Source organism: Elaeis guineensis, chromosome 4 (assembly GCF_000442705.2).
Source record: "Elaeis guineensis isolate ETL-2024a chromosome 4, EG11, whole genome shotgun sequence".
In the NCBI taxonomy this organism is placed as follows: Eukaryota; Viridiplantae; Streptophyta; class Magnoliopsida; order Arecales; family Arecaceae; genus Elaeis; species Elaeis guineensis.
The window spans coordinates 3,842,999-3,869,615 of record NC_025996.2 but is presented as its reverse complement, the minus strand read 5'-3'; the positions used below and the strand labels follow the sequence as shown (position 1 = coordinate 3,869,615).

At 47.7% G+C, this 26,617-nt stretch overlaps 1 long non-coding RNA gene across 1 annotated transcript; it reads right to left on the bottom strand.

The window, feature by feature from the left end:
- Positions 1–1,738: 1,738 nt before the first annotated feature.
- On the bottom strand, positions 1,739–13,482 carry LOC140857068 (uncharacterized). The gene is made up of 2 exons (XR_012140570.1): positions 13,173–13,482; positions 1,739–1,990 (listed from the first exon to the last, which is right to left on the bottom strand). It is a non-coding gene; the product is annotated as an uncharacterized lncRNA (long non-coding RNA).
- Positions 13,483–26,617: the final 13,135 nt, after the last annotated feature.

Below are 26,617 nucleotides of genomic sequence, written 5' to 3'. Positions count from 1 at the left end.
CCTATTTCAAACAAAGGAGAGAATCATTTCCACCCATCATTCCATATTTTACCAAACATATGACAGAATGGATAGAAAATCTATCCATCCTTCCTTCTCCATCAATCCTTCGTACCAAACAGAGAGTAATAGTATCTTAACTCTCTTAGATCTGTGGTTCAAGATTGATTAAGCCCATGGAGCCTATTCACCAAACCGTTGCTGCTAGTCATTATTCACTTTACCATTTCAAGGTTGGTTAAAGCCATGGATTCTCGCTTGACCATGCTAATACATAAAGTTGTCTTTTCCTTTGTTCGGATAAGGATAGACAAAGCCTAATCTAATAAGATTAAGATGTCTCTTGCCGAAAGTGATCCATTTTAACGCCCATTTTGTAGAACAGGAATGTATGCATTATTTGCATAGAAAGCCTGCTAGCTCCTGCAGCAGGTCCCTTAAAACGGGGAGGAGAAGGGGAAAAAAAAAGTAACCAAAGAAGAGGGCAGGAAAACCTCATCCACTTTACAGCTTGTTGCAAGGGCTGTATCTAACGATGTTTGTAGTAAGTAGATGCCTCTGATATGCTTCTGCAAATTTGGAAGCCATCTAAAATAGCTAACGATGTTAGTAGTAAGTAGAATACGATTCTTTTGCGACTATACTACCTTAAAGAAAGCCTACTTAACCCCGACTTTATATCTCGGGCCCTGCAACCATCTCCTCATTTCGGCCATTCAATATCGATATGCCCATATTCTCATTCAAGGTTCCTCATGCCCTGTAATGTTTTCTCTAATGACTCTGACCATTTGAAAAATAATATTAGCCCCTTGCTAACAGAAAGCACGGCTTTAAAGAAAGCAACTGATAAAATGTGAGAGCCATTTCACAGCAAAAGATATTGCCATGTGAAGCTAGCAGACGACAATGGTGTATTCCAAAATCCAAAGCGTGGGGCTCAAAATGGCTTGGATTAAACTAACACAGACTGAAGTTGGCTCAACTGTTATTGCTCAGCGTTCCATCAAGAAAATTTCCACCCAACTAAGCCCATCCTAAACATATCCAATTGAAGCCAAGAAAAAGCCAGTGAGAGCAGCCGACCAAATAATTGATAAGACAAATAAACTACACCTGACCGATACCAAACTTGCTTCAAATTGAATAAGAACCGGATAAAAAGTATTGAATCAAATCATAAAAAGGCTGTTCTTGGAACTTTTTATCCGTCCACGTTCTCGGAGACTTCACCCACCACAGGCACTCTATCATGAGAAATGCTGTGCTCACACCAAAACTCAATACTTCTTTTAAAGCCCTTACTCTTTTTTCGAAATAAATGTAACAATAACAAACTTGTTAACCATTCTTCAAATATGTTTTCACGGTTCTTCATTAAGGCGTTGTTCTTCAATTGATTGATGCTATTGTGTTGAGTGTCGCATAGAGGACTCCTGTCACGCTGAAACCCTCTTCTCATGTTAGCTGACCTGGCTGGAAGCGCCTCTTCAGGCTTTTTATGGAGGATCCCAATTGCAACTGAGAATGTGGCATGGAATGGATGGTTGTTGATTGCAACAACCAACTCTGATGGCATTGTACAATTTCCCTTAGTCTTCATGCTAGCTCTAGAATCTAATCCAGAAGTACCTAACTAGGACATATTGCTAATCATTTTGTCTTCAAAGTTCAAACCAACTTAAGCATCTGCCAAAGCCAAAAATAAAAAGCAAAAAAAGAAAAAGGCTTCTGAAAATGTCAAATAATTTCTCTGAAACTTTTACAAAACTAAGACAGTCTTATGTATCAGCAGTTAAACAAATTCAATGAGATCTGATTTGCACGATGAGACTACAAAACCTCCACACTAGCTATACATGCTTTTCTACACTGAAAAACCTTTGCTTGTGTATAACTTGAAAAATTTTACTTATGCGACAACAATGCTACTGTTTCAATTGCTGTTTCAGACAATCTCCATGGTGAAAGGAAGCTAATGTGAAGGGGTCTGTCAAAGCAACAAGAAGACAAAACCCCGTTATTACCATTATCAACAGCACCATTACGCAACAATACTACGCTAATATTTTCACTCAACTTTCACTTGAAGACCTGTCAAGCACTAGCATTACATCCCAATGAAACAGACAGGGTAGTCAATGGACAAATCTTGTGCAATCATTGACCAAAGTTGCCAAACACATGCAGTATTATTCAAATTATTCATGAATACACTCCAACCCAAAGGGCAATTCTCTAATATAACAAGCACAGGTACAAAACTAGGCAATATATTAGATATATACTATGTTGATAGCTAATCAGAGGATTCTCTCAATGTTTAAGTTTCCCTGCTAGCTTATGGTACCAGAAGTTGACGGCTTGTGAAGACCATTAACATGTACTTTTGCACCCAAACAAATGTTTACATGTTCTATCTTTACTTCGGTATTTAATAAGACTATATCTAGAATCAGTCCACAAGCTTCCAGTAGTGCCATTGAACTTCAAGCGGCTGAGCACAAAGATCCAATATGTCTCATCCACCAACAGATGATTGTGAACTGGTTACTTACCATCATCAGCCATTACACAACATCAAACAGTTATCAGTGGTGGGGAACATGAGAAATCCTGAGAACATCACATGTTCTCAAATAAACTATGCCTGACACAGACCAACCTTTCTTCAAATCGAATAACATATGGATTAAAACTATTTAATCAGATCATACAAGGCACTACCCTGAGAAGCAAGGTTTCCCGCTGGCTATTCTAGGAACTGTTTACATGTCCATGTTCTCTGAGACTCCTCACTATTCTCACACCAAACCTCAATACTTCTTTCAAAGCCCTTCTTCCTTCTTTCAAACCTCTGGCCAACCATTCTTCAAATATGTTTTCATGGTTCTTCATTAAGGCTTTGTTCCTCAATCGATTGATGCTACTGTGTTGAGTGCCACATGGATGATTCCTGTGACTCTCAAACCCTCTCATGTGAGCTGTCCTGGCTGGAAGAGCCTCTTCAGGGCTTTGATGGAGGATCCTATTTACTGCTGAGGATGTAGCGTGGATATTTGTCGACCGGAACAACCAACTCTGTTGGTATAGTACAATTTCCTTTTGTCTTGATGCCAGCTCTAGCATCTAATCCAGAAATAACTAGGTGTGAGACTCCAAAACCTCCACGCTAGCTATTTATGCTTTTCTACATTGAAACCTTTGTTTGTGTATGCATTGAAAAATTTTACTTATGCGAAAACATTTTAGGTTGTCTTTTCATAACATACAAAGAAGAACAGAGGCAATTGTGGTTTTCTGGATGCAGTGGTGGTGTCTGAGGTTGTGTGGACATCATGATGAAAATGCTCTCACAGTCCCCCACAAGTGTTAACACTTCAAATAAATGGATCTTGGATTTCCATAGTTGTTATTGAGTTGGTGATGGAAGAGATCAATATGTTTGCTTTAAGGAAAGCGAAGGCATTATTCTTTTAAGCCGCAAAGCAGCTTGTGAGATCATTGGCTCAGGGACAATGAAGATCCATGCATTTGAAGAAAAAGTTGCTCCGACTGGGTGTTTTATTTCCAAACGCCACCATTACACGTACATAGTTTCAGATTTTAGCTTTTATTTGCAATCACCTTATAATTAAGTGGCTTTATTCTAATTCTCCCACTGCAGGTAACCTATACACATAATCTCCATTCAGGCGAACACAAGAAGTTTTAGGTCCACAAGTCTCCTCATGCATACATCTTCTGACAAACAAAGGAGGATTATCGATATCATGGTCCTACTCAACTTACCAGTTCTAGCACTTCACCTTCATTGTTAGGTGCTCAAGCATTCCACTCTTGCCAGGATCTTTCCTTTATGGATTGTCGCGAACCTTTTGGTTGATTTTGGCTTGTTTTGTTGCATAAAATCCTTCTACTTTTCCTACCCTTCTCTTGTCACTCATGCACCCCCCATGCATATCGCTTCCTCTAGTCTTGCCTCTAAGTAACTGTTGGGGTAAACCCATCGACCCCGACTTTGGTCTCCACGACTCCGACTGATCGACTCCGACTCGGCAATAGCCGACCGACCGAATGTATGACTCCGACTGATCGACTCCGACTCAGCAATAGCCGACCGACCGAACTGACGACTCCGACTCTTCATCAACCGATAGAACAAATATCACCGACTTATGGCCGGTGACCGACGATACAGCAGAATCACCAACTAACGACCGTGCCTACTACCGACATACAGTCGGCTAATCTGCTCAATATGCCTTAACCGTCACGAACGATTACCAATCGCACATCACGGCGCCATAATTGGGAAATCAATGACTCACTACGCGATTATGGTCCGATGATTTAGCGCCATAAAATACGGGATAAAAAGGGGTAAGGAAAACGAAGTTGGTAAGCCACTTCTGATCAGAACTCTGCTACTCTGAATATTGACATCTACTGTTCACCAACTTCCCTCTCTAACTTAAGCATCGGAGAATCCCCGCCGGACATAAATCTGATCAGTGCGGACGTTGTCTTGCAGGTGTTCGTTCCTGACGACAAACGACGGGGAGTTGGCTGCAATAGATTGGCACGCTAGGAACAGGAGAAGAGAAACAATATTCACTATGGTGAAAATTAGAGCCCAACATTCGACTGCAACCGGATCAGCGAGACTCTTCCCGTCGGGAAGTGATTCCTCCCCCTTCTCCAGTAGCAGAGCCTAGTTCCTCACGTTCTGTGGTCACCACGGACGTCCAGATCGCTGCACTCGTACAGCAGATGACTGTTCTTACGGAGGCGGTCAGAAGCCTCCAATAGCAGCAGACTCAGCCACCATAGCCACCGACGGAGCAACCGGTAGCGCAATCGATATCATCCAGGTACAGCCTCCGTCATCCACGACGATCACAATTTTTTTTACCAGAGCGATATTTCAGCTCTCTCATCGAGATGAGCAGCGACACTCACGGCACTCTCGACACGCCATCCACCATTCACGACGTCCCTCTCCTTCTTAATTGGATCGAGCAAAGAAGGAAAAACGACCACGAACACCATCTACTTCCCCCTCTAACTCATCGAGAGGTTCTACCCCCAGAGTTTTCCAACGATGACTTAATGATTACGAACGTAAATTTCAAGAGATCAATCGCCAAATTGCTCAACTTCAAGTGAAAGGTCGGAAATCCTCCAACGATTACGACTTTCACACCATCCAGCCGCTTTCTCGACATATCTTAGACCAACCGATCCCATCTCGATTCAAGATGCCTCAAGTGGAGCTGTACGACAGATCCACCGACCCGATCGACCACCGTGAGAGCTACAAAGCTCTCATGACAATTCAGGGGGCCACCGATGCCCTCTATGCATCGGCTTCCCGGCAACTCTTCAGAAAGCTGCTCGGGCCTAGTATTCCGGGCTTCAGTTGGGAAGCATATACTCTTTTGGACAGTTAGAACATTCTTTCGTGGCTCATTTCAACACCAGTCGAAGGCCGCCACGCACTTCTAATAGTCTCTTCTCGATTAAACAAAGAGAGACTGAAACACTTCGAAATTTCGTGGCTCGCTTTAATGCGGCCACACTTGAGGTCAAAGATCTCAATGAAAATATGGCTATCTCGACCATGAAAAGAGGTCTGAGGAGATCTCGATTTACATATTCTTTGGACAAAACTCTCCCTCGAATTTATGCTGAACTTCTGGAGCACGCATACAAATACATTCGCGCAGATAAAGGAGCTTCTGACCGACGCCAGATAGAAGGCAAAAGTCAGAAGAAGAAGAAGCAAAAGAAGGAAGGAGCTTCGGCCGAATCAAGTCGGCCATCATCCAATAAGCGGGCTTCACCCCGACGACGGAGTCCAAGGTCGAGTTACGGCAGGTATGACTCCTATACTCCTCTTTTCGCTCCTCATGTACAGATCCTCATGGAGATCGAAGGAGCAAAATATCTACGACACCCCCACCAATGAAGGCGTTGCCGAGGAACCACAACCGGAAGAAATATTGTCGGTTCCATCGTGATCACGGTCACAATACCGAACAATATATTCAGCTCAGGGATGAGATAGAGGTCCTGATTCGATGAGGCTACCTCGGCAAATACCGGAGAGATCCACCGACTCAACCTCCTGCTAATCGACGACCTCAACTGCAAACTGAGGAGGCTGTAAATAATCAACTGACTGCAGGGGTGATCAACATGATCTTCGAACGATTGGACAGAGGGGCAACTTCTGAAGACTAGTCGACAAAGCGACGATGACTCGACAATGTAATAATTTTTTCGGAAGAAGATGTTCGGAGGATTCAAACTCCCTATGATGATGCTGTTATTGTTTCAGCAACAATAGCAAACTATGATATAAAAAGAATCTTTGTAGATAATGAAAGTTCAACTGATGTTTTATTTTATTCGATTTTCTCCCGAATGCGACTGCCGAATGAGCGACTCAGAAGAGTCTCAACACCATTGGTCGGCTTCACAGGAGATGCTGTCACAGTGGAAGGAGAAATCTCTCTCCTTAACTGCTGGGACTGAACCACAGTAAAGCACTGTTTTCATAACATTCATGATAGTTCGGGTACCCTCGGCTTATAACGCCATACTCGGACGACCCGGGCTTAATGTCCTGAAAGCAGTGGTTTCGATATACCATCTGTTAGTCCGATTCGGCGATTCCCAACAAGACATGGAGTCGGAGAAATACATGGAGAACAATAACTCGCTCGACGTTGCTTCCTTGTCTCCACTCAAAATAACAAATCTAAAGACTCTTTGTCTGTTGACAAATTAGACCAAAGAGAAAATCAAAAGAGGGGTGAACTGGCTGAACAACTGGTTTCCATCCCATTAAAAGAAGATCCCGAGAAAATGGTCTAAATCGGATCATAATTGCCGATTTAGAGCGGCAACAACTAATAAAATTGCTCAGGACTAATGCCGACATTTTTGCTTGGTCGGCAATCGACATGTTCGGAATTTTTCTAGAAATAATAACTCACCGACCTAACATCAATCCAAATATTAAGCCGGTAAGACAGAAGAAACGACCTTTTCCTCCTGAAAGATAAAAGGTTATTGATGAAGAAGTAGATAAACTCCTTGCAGCAGACTTCATCAGAGAAGCTACATATTCCGACTAGCTTGCCAATGTGGTAATGGTGAGAAAAGCTAATGGAAAGTGGAAGATCTGCATCGACTATATTGATCTGAATGTAGCTTGTCCGAAAGATGGCTTTTCTTTGCCAAAGATTGACCAATTGATCGATGCGACTTCCGGCCACCGACTTCTGAGTTTTATGGATGTCTTTGTCGAATATAACCAAATTCGTATGGCACCAAAAGATGAGGAGCACACGACTTTTGTGATCGACAAAGGTATATACTGCTACAAAGTAATATCTTTCAGTCTAAAAAATATCGGTGCTACCTATCAACGGCTTGTCAACAAGATCTTCAAGATGCAGATCGGACAGAACATGGAAGTATATGTGAATGACATGTTGGTGAAGAGTCTCCAAACTTCAGATCATGTTCGAGATCTGGAGGAAGCTTTCAGCACACTTCGACGGCATCAGATGAAATTAAATCCAACCAAATGTGCATTTGGAGTAACCCCCGAAAAATTCTTCGGATTTCTTGTTCACAACAAGGGATCGAGGCTAATCCCGAAAAGATCAAAACCATCATCGATATGAAGCACCCGAGTTCAAAGAAAGAGATACAGCAACTCAATGGAAGGATTGTCGTGCTCAACAGATTTATTTTTAGATCGATCAAAAGATGCTTTCCATTCTTCAAAACTTTACGACAGACGAAGGATTTCTTATGGTCAGATGAATGCCGATAATCCTTCGAAGACTTAAAACAATACTTGGCTTCTCCACCTTTGCTCACAAAACCAAGGGTCGGAGAGATTGTATCTCTACTTGGCAACTTCAGCAGAAGCAGTTAGTTCGGTGCTCGTCCAAGAGGATGAGAACCGAATTCATCGATCAATCTACTACACCAGCAAAGTGCTTCACAATGCCGAAGTTCGATATTCAAGGACAGAGAAAATGATCTACGTCCTGATTTTATCGGTACAACAACTTCGTCCATACTTTCAAGTCCATCAAATTATAGTTTTGACAGATCAGCCGCTGAAAGCGATCTTACATCGGCCTGACACATCAAGTCAGATGGCAAAGTAGGCAGTAAAGCTTAGTGAATTCGACATTCAATATCGCCCACGACCGTCCATGAAGGCACAAGTCCTAGCTAATTTCGTTGCCGAATGTACCATATCCGATAATAAGCCAGAAGACACAGATGGCAACACAATAAAAGAGGATATGACTCCCGACCCCGACCTAGGGTCGATCTGGGTGCTGCACATTGACGGAGCATCTAATGCACAAGATAGTGGAGCCGGCCTTATACTCATAAATTTCGAAGGAGTAGTCACCGAATACGCCCTTCAATTCAATTTTAAAGCCTCAAATAACCAAGCCGAATATGAAGTACTTTTGGCCGGCTTGAAGATAGCCAAAGAGCTCGAGATCGACAGTTTGAAGGTCTTCACCGACTCACAACTAATTGCTGGACAAGTCAAGGGTGAATTTGAAGCCCGAGATCTTACTATGATGAAGTACCTTCAAAAGGTGAAAGATGTTACGGCGAGTTTGAAACACTTCGAGATCTTTCATATCCCCAGAACTGAGAATGCTCGGGCCGACATACTTTCACGACTGGCTACTACTGCTTTCAACTCACTGGGTCAAACATTTGTCGAATGTCTCGAGTAGCCGAGCATTGACAAAATTGAGGAAGTATTGCAGCTTACTATCAAACCGAGTTGGATGGATCCGATCGTCCAATACCTGAATGATGGGATCCTTCCTGTGGATTCCTCAGAGGCCAAACGACTCCGATGGACAGCCTCTCAATATATGATGATAAGTGTCATCTATACAAAACATCCTTCTCTCTCCTCTTGCTGAACTGTTTGGGACCTACAGATGCCGACTATGCACTTCGAGAAGTACACGAAAGGATTTGCGAAAATCACTTGGAGGACAAGTCTCTAGCTTATAAAATCCTGCGACAAGGATATTATTGGCCCACCATAAAAAAAGATGTAGCTGAACTCATCCGAAGATGTGAACCATGTCAAAAGTATATGAATATACAACATCAGCCGACTAGTCAACTGACATCGATTGTAGCACCATGACCCTTCGTACAATGGAGGATTGACATACTTGATCCTTTTTCCCCAACATCTGGTCAGAAAAAATTTATAATGATCGCCATCGACTACTTTACTAAATGGATAGAAGCCGAACCTCTGGTGCAAATCACCGAAAGCACGATGAAAGACTTCATCTAGAAATTCATCATTTACAGATTCGGTTTGCCACACACCATCATTATCGACAATGGTCGATAATTTGACAACCAAAATTTTAGAGAGTTTTGTGCTAAATTTCATATCACGCACAAACTCACTTCGATCGGCCATCCACAGTCAAATGGTCAAGTTGAAGTAACCAACCGAACAATCTTGCACGGACTGAAGATCCGACTGAATGAAGCCAAAGATCTCTGGATGGAAGAACTATATCTGATCTTATGGGCATATTGGACAACTCCCCGCATACCGATAGGAGAATCCCCCTTCAATTTATCTTATGGAATAGAAGCTATGATACCGCTCGAGATCGGATTGCCATCAATAAGAGTCGAACAATATGTGAACCGAGCAACTCTGAATGTTGGAGAGCCGATCTAGATCTCCTTTCAGAACTCCGACAGCAAGCTTAAATTCGAATGGCTGCATATCGACAAAGGATAGCCTGGTATTATAATGCAAGAGTCAAGCCGAAAGTCTTTCGATCAGGAGATTTGATCTTAAGAAAAGCAGAAGTATCAAAACCTTTGGATCAAAGAAAACTATCTCCAAACTGGAAAGGACCTTACAGAATATCCGAGACTCTTAGACCGGATGCATATCGACTGAAAACTCTCGAAGGGTCGGCGATTCTCCGAACGTGGAATGCCGATAATTTGAAGATGTATTATCAATAAAGTCGTCAAAATGTACATTATTTGAAATACAATCAAAATTTCAGAATCACAAATTTTTGACAAGTTTTATCAACTACCGACTGAATGTCAGCTTTCATTCTCAAAGCCGAGTTGTTTCCTGTACTTAGGCACAAAGAATCAACTACTTCAGTGAGAATTGTATCTCAGTTCTCCTGCAATAACCGACATCGACTACAGGCTTCGCTACAAAAATCGAATTACTGACTATATTTCGGTTCTCAATATCGGCTTTCCATTGCAAAAGCTGACTATAGTCGAAAGATTAATATGCCAACTTAGTCCCAACTAAGCGGAATGAAAAATACCAAAACGATCAAGATCGGATGGAATTATACCGGCTAGGCTACGGCCAGTCGAAAGATATTCGGCTTGCCATCGATTATCAAATAATTTGACGTACAAGCCCGATTAAATGTCGGACACGAGATATTCGACCTACAATCTTATCCTAATTTTGTTAAGTACGTCAAAATGATTATATGACTAATGGATATTCTACAAGTCCTACTGAATGATCGGACAACCAATTAATGTTCGGTGATTATTCTACATCGCAGACATTGCAGGCATTATCAACAAGCAAAATAAGAGACAAAATTTGAAAGAAAATGCTTTAATTCATTATCAAAAAGAGTTACAAAATTGAACCGAAGTTCGACTACAAGTGTCAGATTACACAAAAAAAAAAAAAAACAAAATACACTGACTAAGCTTCGTTATCATTCCTTTGTTCAGGTGTAGTATCCCTGACTTGAATGATTTCGGGCTCAGTCGGTGCTTCTTCTTGAATCGGAGTGGCTTCTTCTTCAGCAATTCCGTCTTCCGATCTTAGAAAGATGATGCCGCTCAAGTCGAGATCTGGACACAACTCTCCGATCATTTCGCTTGACCGACCACATCAACAGCCTGACCCACTCATACAGAAACAAAGAGGACTTCAGATTTTCGTCCACCATCATTAGCATCCTTGGTTGCGTAGCTTAAACGAGGATATAAAGTACATAATGATAGCTTATTCACCTGACCATCGGCTCCATGAGCGAAAAGTTGAAACTGCTCCCGGAGCCGTTCCATATTCGATTCCGAAAGTGAAGAGAACACATCTGGACTCGACTGGGACTCATCAGTCGGATTCTCCGATCGATCTTTTCGAGAAGGAGAAGCCCTAGCCATGAGAATTACTCTAAAGAAGACTTTAAAAGAAAAAAGAAAGGACTCGAAAGAAAGGCAAAGTTGACCTGAAAGCTGGGAGCGATAACCTTGGGCATTGGAGCAACAACCCGACAGAGTCCCAGCACCACCAAAGACAGTGAAAAATAAAAATTTGACTGAGAGCAACCCTATATATATATATATAAGATCCCTCAACGGCCGTGATGAGAGCGGTCAAATCGAAGATCCACCAGATGACGACACGTGACAACATCTGGACCAATCATTGATCGAACAGTTCGACGCACCTGTTCCAGATTAAACCATGTCACCCCTATCTGTGTGAACAATTCCGACCCAATAACATCCGAACACGTGGAACAGATCTACTTGTCAAAATTATATCATTTGATGCCGAATCCACTTTTTGAAATGACGCCTGACACTGACAACTGATACCGAATCGTCCGATCAGTGTAACTGACGATTGTACCTGCCAATACGATAAAATAGCCGATCATCCGTATCTCGAAGGAAACGACGTCAAAATTGGAGCTCGATGTGATAGAGCTCTCTTCGTCTAATGTGATAAACTACGTGATAATTTACATGTTGGATCAGTTTAGACTTGAGAGTGGGGGACAACTGTTGGGGTAAATCCATCGACCCCAACTTTGATCTCTATGACTCCGACTGATCGACTCTGACTCGGCAATAGCCGACCGATCGAACGTATGACTCCAACTGATCGACTCCGACTCAGCAATAGCCGACCGACTAAACTGACGACTCCGACTCTTCATTAATCGATTGAACAAATGTCACCGACTTATGACCGATGATCGACGATACGACAGAATCACCAACTGACGATTGTGCCTACTACCGACATACAGTCGGCTAATCTGTTCAATATGCCTTAACCGTCGCGAATGGTTACCGGCTGCACATCACGGCGTCATAATTGAAAAATCAATGACCCACTACGCGATTATGGCCCGATGATTTAGCGCCATAAAATGCAGGACCACATCCGACGGTTACAAGAACCTTGTCTATAAAAAGAGGTAAAGAAAATGAGGCTGATAAGCCACTTCTAACCAGAACTCTGCTACTTTGAATATTGACATCTACTGTTCACCAACTTTCCTCTCTAACTTAAGCATCGGAGGGTCCCCACCGGACACAAATCTGGTCAGTGCGGATGTTGTCTTGCAGGTGTTCGTTTTCGGTGACAGACGACGGGGAGTGGGCCACAATAGTAACCAATAACCCTATCATGCTTACGCTCAATTTCTTGACGCATCCTTTAGCTTCTACTCTTTTCCTAGCATGCATAATGAGAGTCTTCCTCATGGAAATGGTTCCTCCAGTGAATCTCTTATGGCCAGCTCACTTGTATGGCACCTGTTTGCCTTGTTTTCTTTTGAATAAATTCTACATAGTTCTTGTCTAATATTGAAGCTAGATTAACAGTTTGTTTCGTCTCAGGTGTCCTATTAAAACATAATTGACTATTCAAATTTCGTGTAAACAAAGCCAGTTTCCTTTCAGGAGTTATGACTCAAGAACACATATTTGAGGCAGGTAAGTATGTGTCTTGAAGCTCCAAATATCTCTCGATCCGAGGGTATCAAAGGAGACAACCAAGAAGGTGGCTGTTTGGGGGGATAGAAATGGGCGAAAGAAAGTAAAAAACTTGCATTAAAACCTATGAAATCTTTGAGGAACGCTAAATAAAAGTTCATATAATAAAGAAATTATCAATTTTTTTGTGTAAGAAAGTGGAAAAAGAAGAGTGAAATTGAGCGGAAGAAAATGGAAACAAGACGATATAGACGTAGAGTGTCCTTCCAATTTTATCGGATGTCCCTGAAGAGATATAGACGTAGAGTGGAATTGAGAAGAGCTAGTGTTGGATAGGTTACCTGCTTCCAAGAAGAGAGAAGCTCCTAAGCCTTTGAGAGGACTCCAATTTGGGAGCAACGGCGGTCGCCATGGGCCGATTCCAGAAGAAGAAGCGAAGGGGAAGGCGATAAGGAGGAAGCAGGAAGAGGCGACGGAAACCCAGCCCTTTCTTGTCGGATTCCGAATTGCCGGAGATTAAGAGGAAACTATCGAGGTCCCTAAGCTGTGCTTCAATCGCGCATAGGTTCTCAGAACTATATTGAAGTCCATAGCGGCTTACTTGCAAATAACCCGCTGCGTTGCGGAAGTTGGCTTAATATTAGAGGGCTTGTTTGCAAAGATGGCTCGTAATAGCAGAACATGAGAACTTTATAAGAATATCATCTCTATAGGAAGTAATCTGCAGTGATGTAACTAACTGGTATCAGCAAATGGTTTGCCAAATTTTAGTTTCAAATTAGAGATTGATTGTTTGTGAACAACCTCATAATAATTATATAATATTAAAATTGCAAAGTTATTTATTGATAATTTTGGATTAAGCAACACAAATTAAGGTCAATCTCAAAGATATCCTCGACTTTAAAAGATTTTAAACAGTTCATCCAAATTTTCAAATTACTCCGAGTTGGTCCTTCAACTTTCCGACTAGTGGATGGTGTTAGTTTACCACTTCAATTGATAAAAAATAGTCCTTCGACTTTTCGACTAGCAGGTGAAATTAGCCTACCATTTCAAATGGCAAAAATGCATTCTTCTTTTTTTTGGCCTATTCCAACATCTTTTAAGATCTATACAAATACATGAATAATTTTGATCATCTATAGATTGCTTTGAGATATATGTAGATGAATGAATATTCAGATCATCCACATAATTGTTTTAAGATCTATACATATAGATGAATATTTAGATTGCTTCAAGATCTATGTTGAGGGATGAATAATCCAACCATGAATCACTTTGAGATCTATGCACCTGGATAAATATCCAAATTACCCAAGTGATTGCTTGGCGATTTGTGCATGTGAATGAATATTTAGATTGTTTCGAGATTTATACGAACGGATGGATAATCCTGATCATACAGGAACTACTTTGAGATCTGTATAGATGAAAATGAATCTAGGTTATCCCGTTTCTTTGAGATCAATGAAGATGGATAATTATATGGATCATCTATGGTTGCTTTGTATTGGGATATACCGACCGACCCTAATGCCGACTCACCAGCGCCGACCGATCCTCGACGCCGACTCAACGGCGGGTCCCGATGCCGGCCCATCCATCGAAATGGACCGACCGACTTCGCCCGACCGACCGTGGGCAACACCGACAGTTATTACCGATCGCCCGAAGGCCGATCCCCCATCGCCGACCCCCTGTCGGGTGGGACACCGCCGACTCACCATCAGTTTTGACAACCAACGTCCGACTCCAGCAGGCCCTTCTAGATGCCGAATAAGCGGCATAGGCTACAGTCCTATCAAGGACATGTCGTGCAACCGCCAGGAGACGTTGTCCTGCCAAAAGTCCGGGGCGCTGTCCTGCTAAGGACGCGAATTAATTCCTAGGACCTGTCAGCTCGTCAACGACGTGACAACCCTGGCGCTTTGACAACTCTTCAATTGTCTACATCACCGACGGCGGGACCATACCCTCTCTCACTATATATATCGGGGAAGGCAACAGTGCGGGAAGGTCCTTTCGAAACCCTGAAATTCTCTCCTCTCTAGCTCTCTCTCCCTTTCCCGTTGAGCTCCTTGTTTTCTTTTTACTGTTGCCTAGTCTCCTCTCTGACTTGACCGTCGGAGGGTCCCCGTCGGAGCCACTTCCGGTCAGTGCGGACTTTCTTTTGCAGGCGCTCGCTCCCGACGATCAGGCGATGAAGGGATTGGCCGCAACAGATTTGGTGCGCCAGGTAGGGGCGGCCCGACGATCAACAGCACCAGGGATTAAAACCCCACAGAATCCAAGATGACAAAGACAAGAGCTCAGCGGTCAAGGGTTACTGGATCGGCGAGGCACTCTTCCCGTCAGGAAGAGGCCTCTCCTCCACCCTCCATGGCGGAACCTAGCTCTCCGCATCCCGCGGTGACCACGGAGGCACAGATCGCGACGATCGTGCGGCAGATGATCGTGCTGACAGACGCGGTCAAAAGCTTCAGCAACAATCGATCCGGTTGCCACTCTCGCCGACCGAGCAACTGACGACACGTCCGATGCCCTCCAGGAGCAGCCACCGACGTCCGCATCGATCTCCATCGCCTCCTCCGGAGCACCTATCTCAGTGCTCCCGTCGAGAGGAGGAGGAGGGGCAGCCACAGCGTGACACCCGTCGGTCTCGACGGCCATCTCCCTCCCGGCTGGAACGAGCGAGGAAGGAAAAGCGACCGCGAACACCGTCCGCCTCTCTCTCGGACTCCTCCGGAGACTCCACCCCTGAGGTCTCTCAGCACCGACGGATCGACGACTACGAACGCAGGTTCAAAGAAATCGACCGTCGGCTTGCCCAGCTGCAGGTGGACGAACAGAAGTCCTCGAACGACGTCGACTTTCAGACCGCCCAACCTCTCTCCCGACTTATTCTCGATGAACCGATCTCCAATCGGTTCAAAATACCGCACGTGGAGCCTTACGATAGCTCCACCGACCCAATCGACCACCTGGAGAGCTACAAAGCTCTCATGATGATCCAAGGGACGACCGACGCTCTTTTTTGCATCGGCTTCCCCACTGCGCTCCGCAAAGCTGTCAGGGCCTGGTACTTTGATCTTCGATCGAGAAGAATCCACTCCTTCGGACAGCTCGAGCACTCCTTCGTGGCCTACTTCAGCACCAGCCGGAAGCCGCCGCGAACGTCGGACAGCCTTTTCTCCCTCAAACAAGGAGAAAATAAGACGCTCCGACACTTCGTTGTGCGATTCAACACGGCCACGCTTGAGGTTCGGGACCTCAATGAAGACATGGCCATCTCAGCCATGAAGCAGAGGCTGAGGGCATCCCGATTCACCTACTCCTTGGACAAAACCCTCCTCCGAACATACGCTGAATTACTGGAGCGCGCCTACAAGTACATGCGCACAGACGAAGGAGCTTCCGACCAGCGCCTGACCGAGCCCAAGGGCCCGAAGGAGAAGCGGAGGAAGGGTCGGGACCCTGCCGTGCCTAGCAGGCCCCCGACCGACGGTCGGGTCTCGCCCCCACGACGGAATCAGAGGTCGCCTTGACGGCGGAGTTCAAGGCCGACACGCCCCAGGTATAACTCCTACACTCCCCTTTCTGCTCCTCGTGCGCAGATTTTGATGGAGATCGAAGGGGAGGAATACCTGCGCCGGTCTCCGCTTCTGAAGGCAAAGGGCCTCGATCGACGGAAGTACTATCGATTCCACCGGGGCCACGGCCACAATACCGAGCAATGCATCCAACTTAAGGATGATATTGAAGCCCTCATACGTCGGAGATATCTCGGCAAGTTCCGGAGGAATCCGCTGACCCAACCCATTGCCGATGGACGACCCCAGCCGACTGAAGAAACAACGACTAATCAACCCACGGCCGGGGTCATCAACATGATTTCCAAACGACTCGGCCCAGGGACGTCTGCCGGTGGGGAGCCGACGAAGAAGCCGCGCCCAGACGATATAATTACTTTTACAGAAGAAGATGTTCGGGGCATCCAAACTCCCCATGATGATGCTGTTGTTGTCTCGGCAACGATAGCCAATTATGATGTAAAAAGAATCTTTGTAGATAATGGAAGTTCAACGAACATTTTATTTTACTCGACCTTCTTCCGGATGCGACTGTCGGCCGACCGACTCAAGAAAGTTTCTACACCCTTGATAGGCTTCGCTGGGGATGCTGTCACGGTGGAAGAAAAAGTTACTTTGCCCGTAACGGTCGGAACCGAACCACGACAAAGTATAGTCCACCTGACTTTTGCGGTCGTCCAAGTGCCTTCGGCCTACAACGCCATACTTGAAAGACCCAGACTAAACGCCCTCAAGGTGATTGTTTCGACGTATCATCTCCTAGTTCGGTTCCCGACCAAAAACAGAGTCGGAGAGATGGCGGAGACCAACAACTCGCCCGACAGTGCTTTCAGATCTCTGCTCAGAGCGAAGAATCTAAGAGCTCTCTGACGGTCGACAAGTTGGACCAACGAAAAGAAGAAGAACGAGGCGAACCGACCGAGCAGCTTGTTCCCATCCCGATAGCGGAGAATCCCGACCGCAAGGTATGGGTCGGGTCACAATTACCCGACCTTGAGCGACGACGGTTGGCGGAGCTGCTGAAGGCCAATTCCGACATATTCGCTTGGTCGGCAGCGGATATGCCGGGCATTCCCCCGGAGATAATGACACACCGACTCAACATCGACCCAGCGATGAGGTCGGTAAGGCAGAAGAAGCGGTCTTTTGCTCCTGAAAGACAAAAGGCCATCGACGAGGAGGTGGATAAGCTACTCGAGGTGGGCTTCATTAGAGAGACCACCTATCCCGACTGGCTCGCCAATGTTGTTATGGTGAAGAAAGCCAACGAAAAGTGGAGGATCTGCATCGACTACACCGACTTGAATCGGGCCTGTCCGAAGGACAGCTTCCCACTTTCGAAGATCGACCAGTTGGTAGACGCGACGTCCGGCCATCGACTGCTCAGCTTCATGAATGCTTTTGCCGGATACAACCAGATCCGAATGGCACCCGAAGATGAGGAACACACCGCCTTCGTGACTGCCAAGGGCCTTTACTGCTACAGAGTAATGCCCTTCGGACTGAAAAATGCTGGAGCCACCTACCAGCGACTTGTCAACAAGGTCTTCAAAGACCAGATCGGGCGCAACATGGAAGTGTATGTCGACGACATGCTGGTGAAGAGTGCACAAATTTCGGATCATATGCGAGATCTCGAAGAAATCTTCCACACTCTACAACGACACCAGATGAAGCTGAACCCGACTAAATGTGCCTTTGGAGTGACCTCAGGGAAGTTTCTTGGGTTCCTCATTTTGCAACGAAGAATCGAGGCCAACCCCGAGAAGATCAAGGCCATCATCGATATGCGACATCCGAACACCAAAAAGGAGGTGCAGCAACTCAACGGAAGGATCATCGCGCTCAGCCGATTTATTTCTTGTTCGGCCGAGAGATGCCTCCCGTTCTTCAAAACCCTGTGGCAAGCAAAGCATTTCTCTTGGCCGGACGAGTGCCGACAAGCCTTCGAGGAACTGAAGAAATACCTGACCTCTCCGCCCCTACTTGTGAGGTCGGAGGTCGGGGAGATACTGTACCTTTACTTGGCTACCTCCCCGGAAGCAGTTAGCTCGGTGCTCGTCCGAGAGAACAAGAACCGAGTTCACCAACCGATATACTACGTCAGCAAAGTACTTCACGAAGTCGAGACTCGGTACTCAAAGGCAGAGAAAATAATTTTCGCTCTAGTCATTTCAGCACAGCGGCTCCGTCCGTACTTCCAGGCGCACGCAATCATGGTCCTCACCGACCAACCCCTAAGAGCAATCCTGCACCACCCTGACACATCAGGACGGCTTGCGAAGTGGGCCGTGAGACTGAGCAAATTCGACATCCAATACCGGCCACGACCTGCTCTGAAAGCCCAGGTTCTGGCCGACTTTATCGCGGAATGCCCGACGATCGAGCTAGCGACGGGAGAAGGAAGCCCCGAAGAGGTTGGGACCTCCGAATGTGACTCCGATTCGACCTGGGTGTTGCACATCGACGGAGCCTCCAACGCTCGAGGGAGCGGAACCGGGTTCCTGCTCACCAACTCAGAGGGAATGGTTACCGAACACGCCCTCCGATTCGACTTCAAGGCCTCCAACAACCAGGCCGAATATGAGGCGCTCGTCGCGGGCTTGAGGTTGGCACTAGAGCTCGGGGTCGACCGACTCAAAGTCTTCTCTGACTCTCAACTGATCGTGGGACAGGTCAAAGGCGAGTTCGAAGCGCGGGATCCGACCATGGCCAAATACCACCAAAAAGTGAAAGATCTCGTGGCACCCTTCAAGTACTTCGAGATCTTCCACATCCCCAGGGTGGAAAATGCTCGGGCTGATGCACTCTCTAGGCCTGCAACATCCGACTATGGCACCTTGGGTCGGACGTTCGTAGAAAGTCTTGAACAACCGAGCATCGACAAGGTCGAAGAAGTGCTACAATTGGCGACAGAGCCGAGCTGGATGGATCCGATCGCTCAATACCTGATTGATGGGTCTACCCCCGAAGACCCCGCGAAAGCCAAACGACTCCGGTGGGTGGCTTCCCAGTATATGATGATCGACGGCCGACTATATAAAAGGTCATTCTCCCTTCCCTTGCTGAAGTGCCTGGGACCGACCGATGCAGACTATGCCCTCAGAGAAGTGCATGAAGGGATCTGCGGTGATCACTTGGGGGGCAAGTCTCTGGCTTACAAAGTCCTGCGACAGGGTTACTACTGGTCCACTATGAAGAAGGACGCAACTGAGTTGGTTCGGAGGTGCGAACCGTGCCAAAGGTATGCCAACGTACAACACCGACCCGCCAGCCAGCTTGCTCCAGTCATCGCCCCGTGGCCCTTCGCCTAGTGGAGAATCGACATACTCGGACCCTTTCCTCTGGCATCCGGACAAAGGAAGTTCATTGTCGTCGCCATCGACTACTTCACCAAGTGGGTGGAAGCTGAGCCCCTGACGCAGATTATCGAGCGGAAGATGGAGGACTTCATTCAGAAGTCCATCATTTTCAGGTTCGGATTGCCGCACACCATTATCACCGACAATGGACGATAATTCAACAACCAGGACTTCAGAGACTTCTGTGCGAGATTCCATATCATGCACCGACTGACCTCGGTCGGATACCCGCAATCTAACGGTGAAGTCGAGGTGACCAACCGGACCATACTGCATGGGCTCAAAACCCGACTGAATGAAGCCAAGGGCCTCTGGGTCGAGGAGTTGAACTCCATCCTGTGGGCGTATCGGACGACGCCCCGGGTCCCGACCGGGGAGTCACCTTTCAGTTTGGCCTACGGAACGGAAGCCATGATCCCGCTGGAGATCGGGTTACCATCGATCAGAGTCGAGCAGTACCGCGAGCCAGACAACTCTGAGTGTCGGAGAGCCGACTTGGATCTTTTGCCCGAACTCCGACGCGAAGCACAACTTCGTATGGCTTCCTACCGACAAAAGGTAGCCCGATATTACAACGCCAAGGTCAAACCAAAGCTTTTCAGGCCTGGAGATCTAGTCCTAAGAAAGGCGAAAGTCTTGAAGCCCCCGGACCGGGGAAAGTTATCCCCGAACTGGGAGGGACCTTACAAGATAGCCGACACCTACGGGCCGAGAGCCTACCGGCTAGAGACCTTAGAAGGGACGGTCGTCCCATGGACTTGAAATACCGACAATCTGAGGTTGTACTACCAATGAACCCTGTATCCCTTCACTTGGAATACGAATTCAGTTTCAAACTTTGGAGTCTGGAATTTCGACTCTTCGACTGTTGTTCGGCGCTCGCCAAGGAGTGCGAGCCCCCGACGTCCCAACTCGGACCTAACGTTCCACTACGGACCGACGGACCGACCGTCGACGATGCATCGGACTCTTAAAGAGACCGACGCATCTGTGACGACGGGAGTTACACTCCTTCTACAGCTAAAACTCTCGACCAAAACGATCGGGCAAAACGATCGGCCGACTTGCTAACTCGACCCCGATCGAGAAAGGCAAAGCGCCAATGCGACCAACGTCGCGTTCGCAACTTACCGATCAGGTCACTTTCGGTCGAAGGATATTCGGCTTACCACTGTTTATCACACGACGCGATGTAAGTACCCGACCTAAGTCTAGATAACGGAAACTCGACTCGCCATCGTTTTCCCGACCAAATGCGTCAACGCCGTACGACTAAATGCGTCGGGCGCCGTCCGACTGATCATATCAGATGACATTCAGGTCATCGGGGTGCGCCCGAAGGTCGATCGACCTTCGACCCAGTGAACGACCTTCGACTCCGCTAGCGTGCCCGACTCAACGGGCGCGTGTCTGGAAGTCGGTCGACCCCTGACTTAGCAAACGTGCCCGACTCGTGTCAGGACGATGCACATTCGACTTTGACCTGTGACTCACGACCGAGCGACGGACATTCGGCTCAGGCCTCCGATGGACGCACACTATGACCACCGAACGGACGGCTCGTGGTTAGAGTTCGTCTTGCCTTTCCTACGACGTATGTTACCGACTACCTCGGCTAACGACTTGGGACATCGCTAAGTGACCTAATGTGGCGAAGGGAAGAAGTTGAGAATGAAATTGAAAGTACTCTTAGGTATATCCAAGTCTACAAAATTGGGCCGAAGCCCAGTTACAAATATGTAAAGCAAAACAAAAAAGCGACAAGACCCTGATCATTCTTCGGAGTCGATCTCTTCGACCGGGAAGAGCTCGGGGATGATCGGTGTATCCACCATGATCGGCACTGGATCGACGGTTGGCGCTGGATCGGAGGTCGGCGTTGGATCGGAGGTCGGAGCCGGGTCGGGAGTCGGGACCATCTCTTCTTCGGTGATATGCTCTGGGATGGTCTCCTCCACCGCAGCGGCATCTCCCGACGATGGGTCGGCCACCTCTTCCGTGGCTTGGTCCTCGGCTCCTGGGGGGACGATACCGCTGAGGTCCAGCTCCGGGTACAGGGCCTGGACTACATCCCGACCGTCTTCGTACCCCACCCGGTACGATGCGAAGCCGCTCTCCAGGAGTTCTTCTCGATATCTGTCGGAGCTGCGAAAGTCCTCCACCGTCCGACTCAGTAACTCCTTCGCCGACCTCGCCTCCGCTTCCACCCGATCGAAGGACTCCTTCGCCGACTCTGCTTCCACCTTCGCTATGTCGGCGTCAGCTTGGGCGATCAACATATCCTCCTCGATCTTGGCGAGATTCTCCAGGCTGACTTGGAGCTGCTCGCGTTTGGCCTCGAGCTCGGTGGCAACGCCGTCTCGTTCGCGCCGCAGTCGGCGCACAGTCCGACCCTTGCGCTCGGCCCCGAGATGAGAAATCTCATCCTCCAACCTCACCTCACGGTCGGTCGACAGCTTTAACTGCTCGACCAGTACCACCCTGTCGGCTTCGACAGCCGTCGCCCTATCCTTCCAGGCCGTCCGGATGTCCCCGAATCTTCGGTATCCGGCCTCCAATTCGGACATAGTGTAGATCAACTGCAAACGAGAGCTAACCGTCAGAAAGGCGAAATAACAAAGACAATAAGAAGGAAAGGGGCAAGGCGGAACTTACCCCGACCATGGTCGGGTAAAACGAAGACAGCATCTCGGTCACCTGCCGAGCCTTCAGAACCTCCACGTCGGCTGGGAGGAGGATTCCCTGACATAGCCTCCAGGCCAAGTTGTGGTCAGCCAGGGCTGACGCTCCTTCGGGGGCCTGAGCGTCAGGTGACATGGTGCGACTTTCCGACCTTGGGTCGTCAGCAGGGGCCATCGGGGCTTTCCCCCGATCGGCCGCCCAGGCCCGTAGGTCGGGGAAGGAGGGGATGCTCGAGCTTGATTGAGCACCCCCAACGGCAGCAGCGGGCGTCGACGGATGACATTCGGGTTCCCGAACGGTATCCGACGCCTCCTCCATTAGCGAAACCATCGATGTTCCCTCGGTCACTCCCTCCACCGACCGCTCCTCCGGTAGCGCTGTCGGAGCCGAAAGCGCGATGATCGGCTCTGACTGATCGGCCTCCGACGTTGTGGCGGCCGGCGCTACTATCGAGGGCTTCTTCGGAGGTCGTGAGGGCCCGACACCGGATGCCGGCCTCTTCCTCACCGCGTACTGTCTGATCTTGGCGTCGGTCGGCCTCATCCTCGGCGGCGTCCCTGTAATTTCAACAAGAGAATTAGCACATGTTCGGAGACCAACGCGAAACCAAAAGACAACTGATGGATCAGGCGGTACCTAGACGGGGGATCAGGCTCAAGCCAGCATCATAGAGGGCTTGTTCGGTAACAAGCTCCCTCTGCTTCGGTACCGACATGTCCTTGAGCCGGTGGAGATCCTTCCGGTCGTCCGCTTCCACTCGGCTGTTCTCGTTCGCCTCGGTCCGAGGCACGCCCCAGCAAGAAGGAAAACCCCAGGGAGAAGAATAGGAAACGAAGAAAAACTAGTTCTTCCACCCGTGGATGGACGATGGAAGACCAGTAATGAAAGAAAGATCCTTCCGGGGTTGAAGAGCCACCACCCTCGGGCCTTAGGGTGGGGTCGGAGGACAAAGAATGCCTAAAAGAGAGAAATCCGAGGGTTGGTCGGCAAGAGCTGACACAACAGGGTAAAGCTGATTATCAACCAAACTGAGTTCGGCGCCAGTTGCACCGGACAAAGTCCGTAATAATCTAGCAGATTCCGAACAAACTCCGAAATCGGAAGCTGAAGACCAGTCCAGAGGTCCTCGATGTACAGAGCCACCTGGCCCACAGGCGGGTTGTTGACCCGCTCCTCGGCCCCAGGGGCGGAGAGTCGGAACTGCTCCGGGATACAATACTGATCCCGAAGCCGATCGACATTCGGCCCCGAAAGTAAGAAAGCCTCCACTTCCGGGGTCGATCGAAGATCATCGGTCGGGTTCCCCGATCGAGCCTCCCGAGGAGAGGTCCTGGCCATGACACCAGAACCAAGAAGAAGGGAAAACCAGAGAAGAAGGAGAAGAAAAGATTTCAAAGGAAGCAAGAGCAAGACAAAAGGAAACACAAACTCTGGATGAACCTTCCGAAAAACGGGGATGGGGGTAGCTACCTGCGACGGAGGAGAGACCGTTTGGGCAGAGTCTCCGCAGCAAGACCGTGAGAAGTGAGGCTTTGAGTACAAGCGGCCCCATATATATAGGGCTTTCCGACGGCCGGGATGTGGCCGCGCCGACCAAGACCTCTTGGATGATCGACGCGTGGCGGCATCCAGGCCCTCCTTCGGCCCGACGGTTCGGCGCACCCTTCCCAGATCGGGCCACGTCGCCTTCATTAATACGAATGACGCCAGCCCAACGACCTCCCAAGCGTGGCAGGAGACCGCACCTCAGAATTAAATCGCTGACGGCGATCCGCATCCCCGATGGGATGCCTGACAGTGGTCCGCGCTCCCAAAAAAGGCGCTAGGTGGCGGTTTGCGTTCCCCAGAAGGTGCTTGACACGGGATCGTCTGACACCAGATCGTCCGACACTGGATCGTCTGACACCAGATCGTCCGACACTGGATCATCTGACACCGGATCGTTGACACCAGATCATCTGACGTCGAATCATCGAACATCAGGACACCTGACATCGATTTGTCCGGACCATTAGCTGGTGAGATCAGCAAAATCAAGGCATGATGCTACAAAGAATCCACTCCTTTCGACCAACACCCCACCCGCATGGAAACGCGAACCGATGTGACATCAAGCTCAGGAGTGGGGGGGCAACTGTTGGGATATACCGACCGACCCTAATGCCGACTCACCAGCGCCAACCGGTCCTCGACGCCGACTCAATGGCGGGTCCCGATGCCGGCCCATCCACCGGGATGGACCGACCGACTTTGTCTGACCGACCGTGGGCAACACCGACAATTACTACCGATCGCCCGAAGGCCGATCCCCCGTCACCGACCCCCTGTCGGGTGGGACACCGCCGACTCACCATCGGTTTGGACAACCAACGTCCGACTCCAGCAGGCCCTTCTAGACGCCGAATAAGCGGCATGGGCTGCAGTCCTATCAAGGACATGTCGTGCAACCGCCAGGGGGCGTTGTCCTGCCAGAAGTCCGGAGCGCTGTCCTGCCAAGGACGCGAATTAATTCTAGGACCTGTCAGCTCGTCAACGACGTGACAACCCTGGCGATTTGACAACTCTTCAGTTGTCTACATCACCGACGGTGGGACCATACCCTCTCTCACTATATATATATCAGGGAAGGCAACAGTGCGGGAAGGTCCTTTCGAAACCCTGAAATTCCCTCCTCTCTAGCTCTCTCTCCCTTTCCCGTTGAGCTCCTTATTTTTTTTTACTGTTGTCTAGTCTCCTCTCTGACTTGACCGTCGGAGGGTCCCCGCCGGAGCCACCTCCGATCAGTGCGGACTTTTTTTTGCAGGCGTTCGCTCCCGGTGACGAGGCGACGAGGGGATTGGCCGCAACACTTTGACATCTATGCACGCATCATTCCCTTCCTCTCCGGTTGCCTCATCTTCTCTTTACGGCTTCACATTGTCAACGGCCGATGGAGAGCACACGCGGCAGCATCAGCATCATCCCTAAACTTTCAATCTGTGGCTCTGAATTCCATCCCAATGATCTTTGGCGCAATCTAGTTTCGGCGTCTCTGGCTTTCCCAATCCATCCTCTCCCCACCAAACTGCAATCTCCCACCCTCTCGCCTCTATTGGCGGCATTGGGATCTCCGAGAACTGAATTTCTTCTTTGTACGGATATAAGACTTTGATCACCCTCCTGTCTCTCTCAATTTGGGGCATTTTCTTTGACACAATCTCTCTAAATTAAAATCTCATTTCTTCTCTCCTTTTTATCTCCTTTGTACTCGTCAGTGCTTTTTATTCAGGCAATTAGCTGCTCTATCTGTCCATGAACTAAAAATTGGAATTTTCCCTCTCCTTATCACCTCTCTGTTTCAAGGTCATTTGTCATTCTTGCAACTATTTATGTTGGGGCTAATTGTCTAATTCTTTGTACTGACCAACTTTTCCCCTTGAGCCTTTCCTTTTCATTTTTTTTTCCTTTTTTTTATTGATTTGGTATTATTAAGTTGTACGTTTGCCATCAGCTTTCATAAGCTGAAGGCATGGAGCATATCTGAGGTATTCTGTGAAGCATTAATGTCTCAATCTTCTTGTTCTGAACTTCTATGTAAATTGATGTTGTTCAAATAAGTTTGGTAAGAATTCATTCTTTTGACATGGTTTGCTTTGGTAAGCAACCACAAAGAGACAAGTGAATTTATATCATTATTGCATCAGTTAATCTTTGCGATGCTACAGCTGTTCCCAGCCTTCCCATGCCCTGCTCCCATTCTCTATGCTTCGTTGCCGGACTATGGAAACAGAACCAAATGAAGATTTAGGATTTTTTTTTTTTTTGGATTGCTTTCTTAAACAGCTTATATGCACTTTTTCTCTTTTTCCATTTTTTTTGTGAATTAGGTCAGGAAACCGAATTGAAGTTGGGATGAGGGTGGGACCTAAACCCAAGTCATTGATATCAACTTCCGATGACTTCACCAACTCTATTGGAGATATGCTCTTGGAAGGTGTGAATTCCAAGAGAGTTTGGGCCCATATCCAGATGATTGCTTATCATGCACAAAGTTTTGATGTTGGCGGAGGCATGGCAACATCGATGGCTTCTTAACCTTCAAGAGGGTTTTCAACATCGTAGAGGCCTAAAATGATACAAGATTCATTGATGTGCTAAGCTTACCAG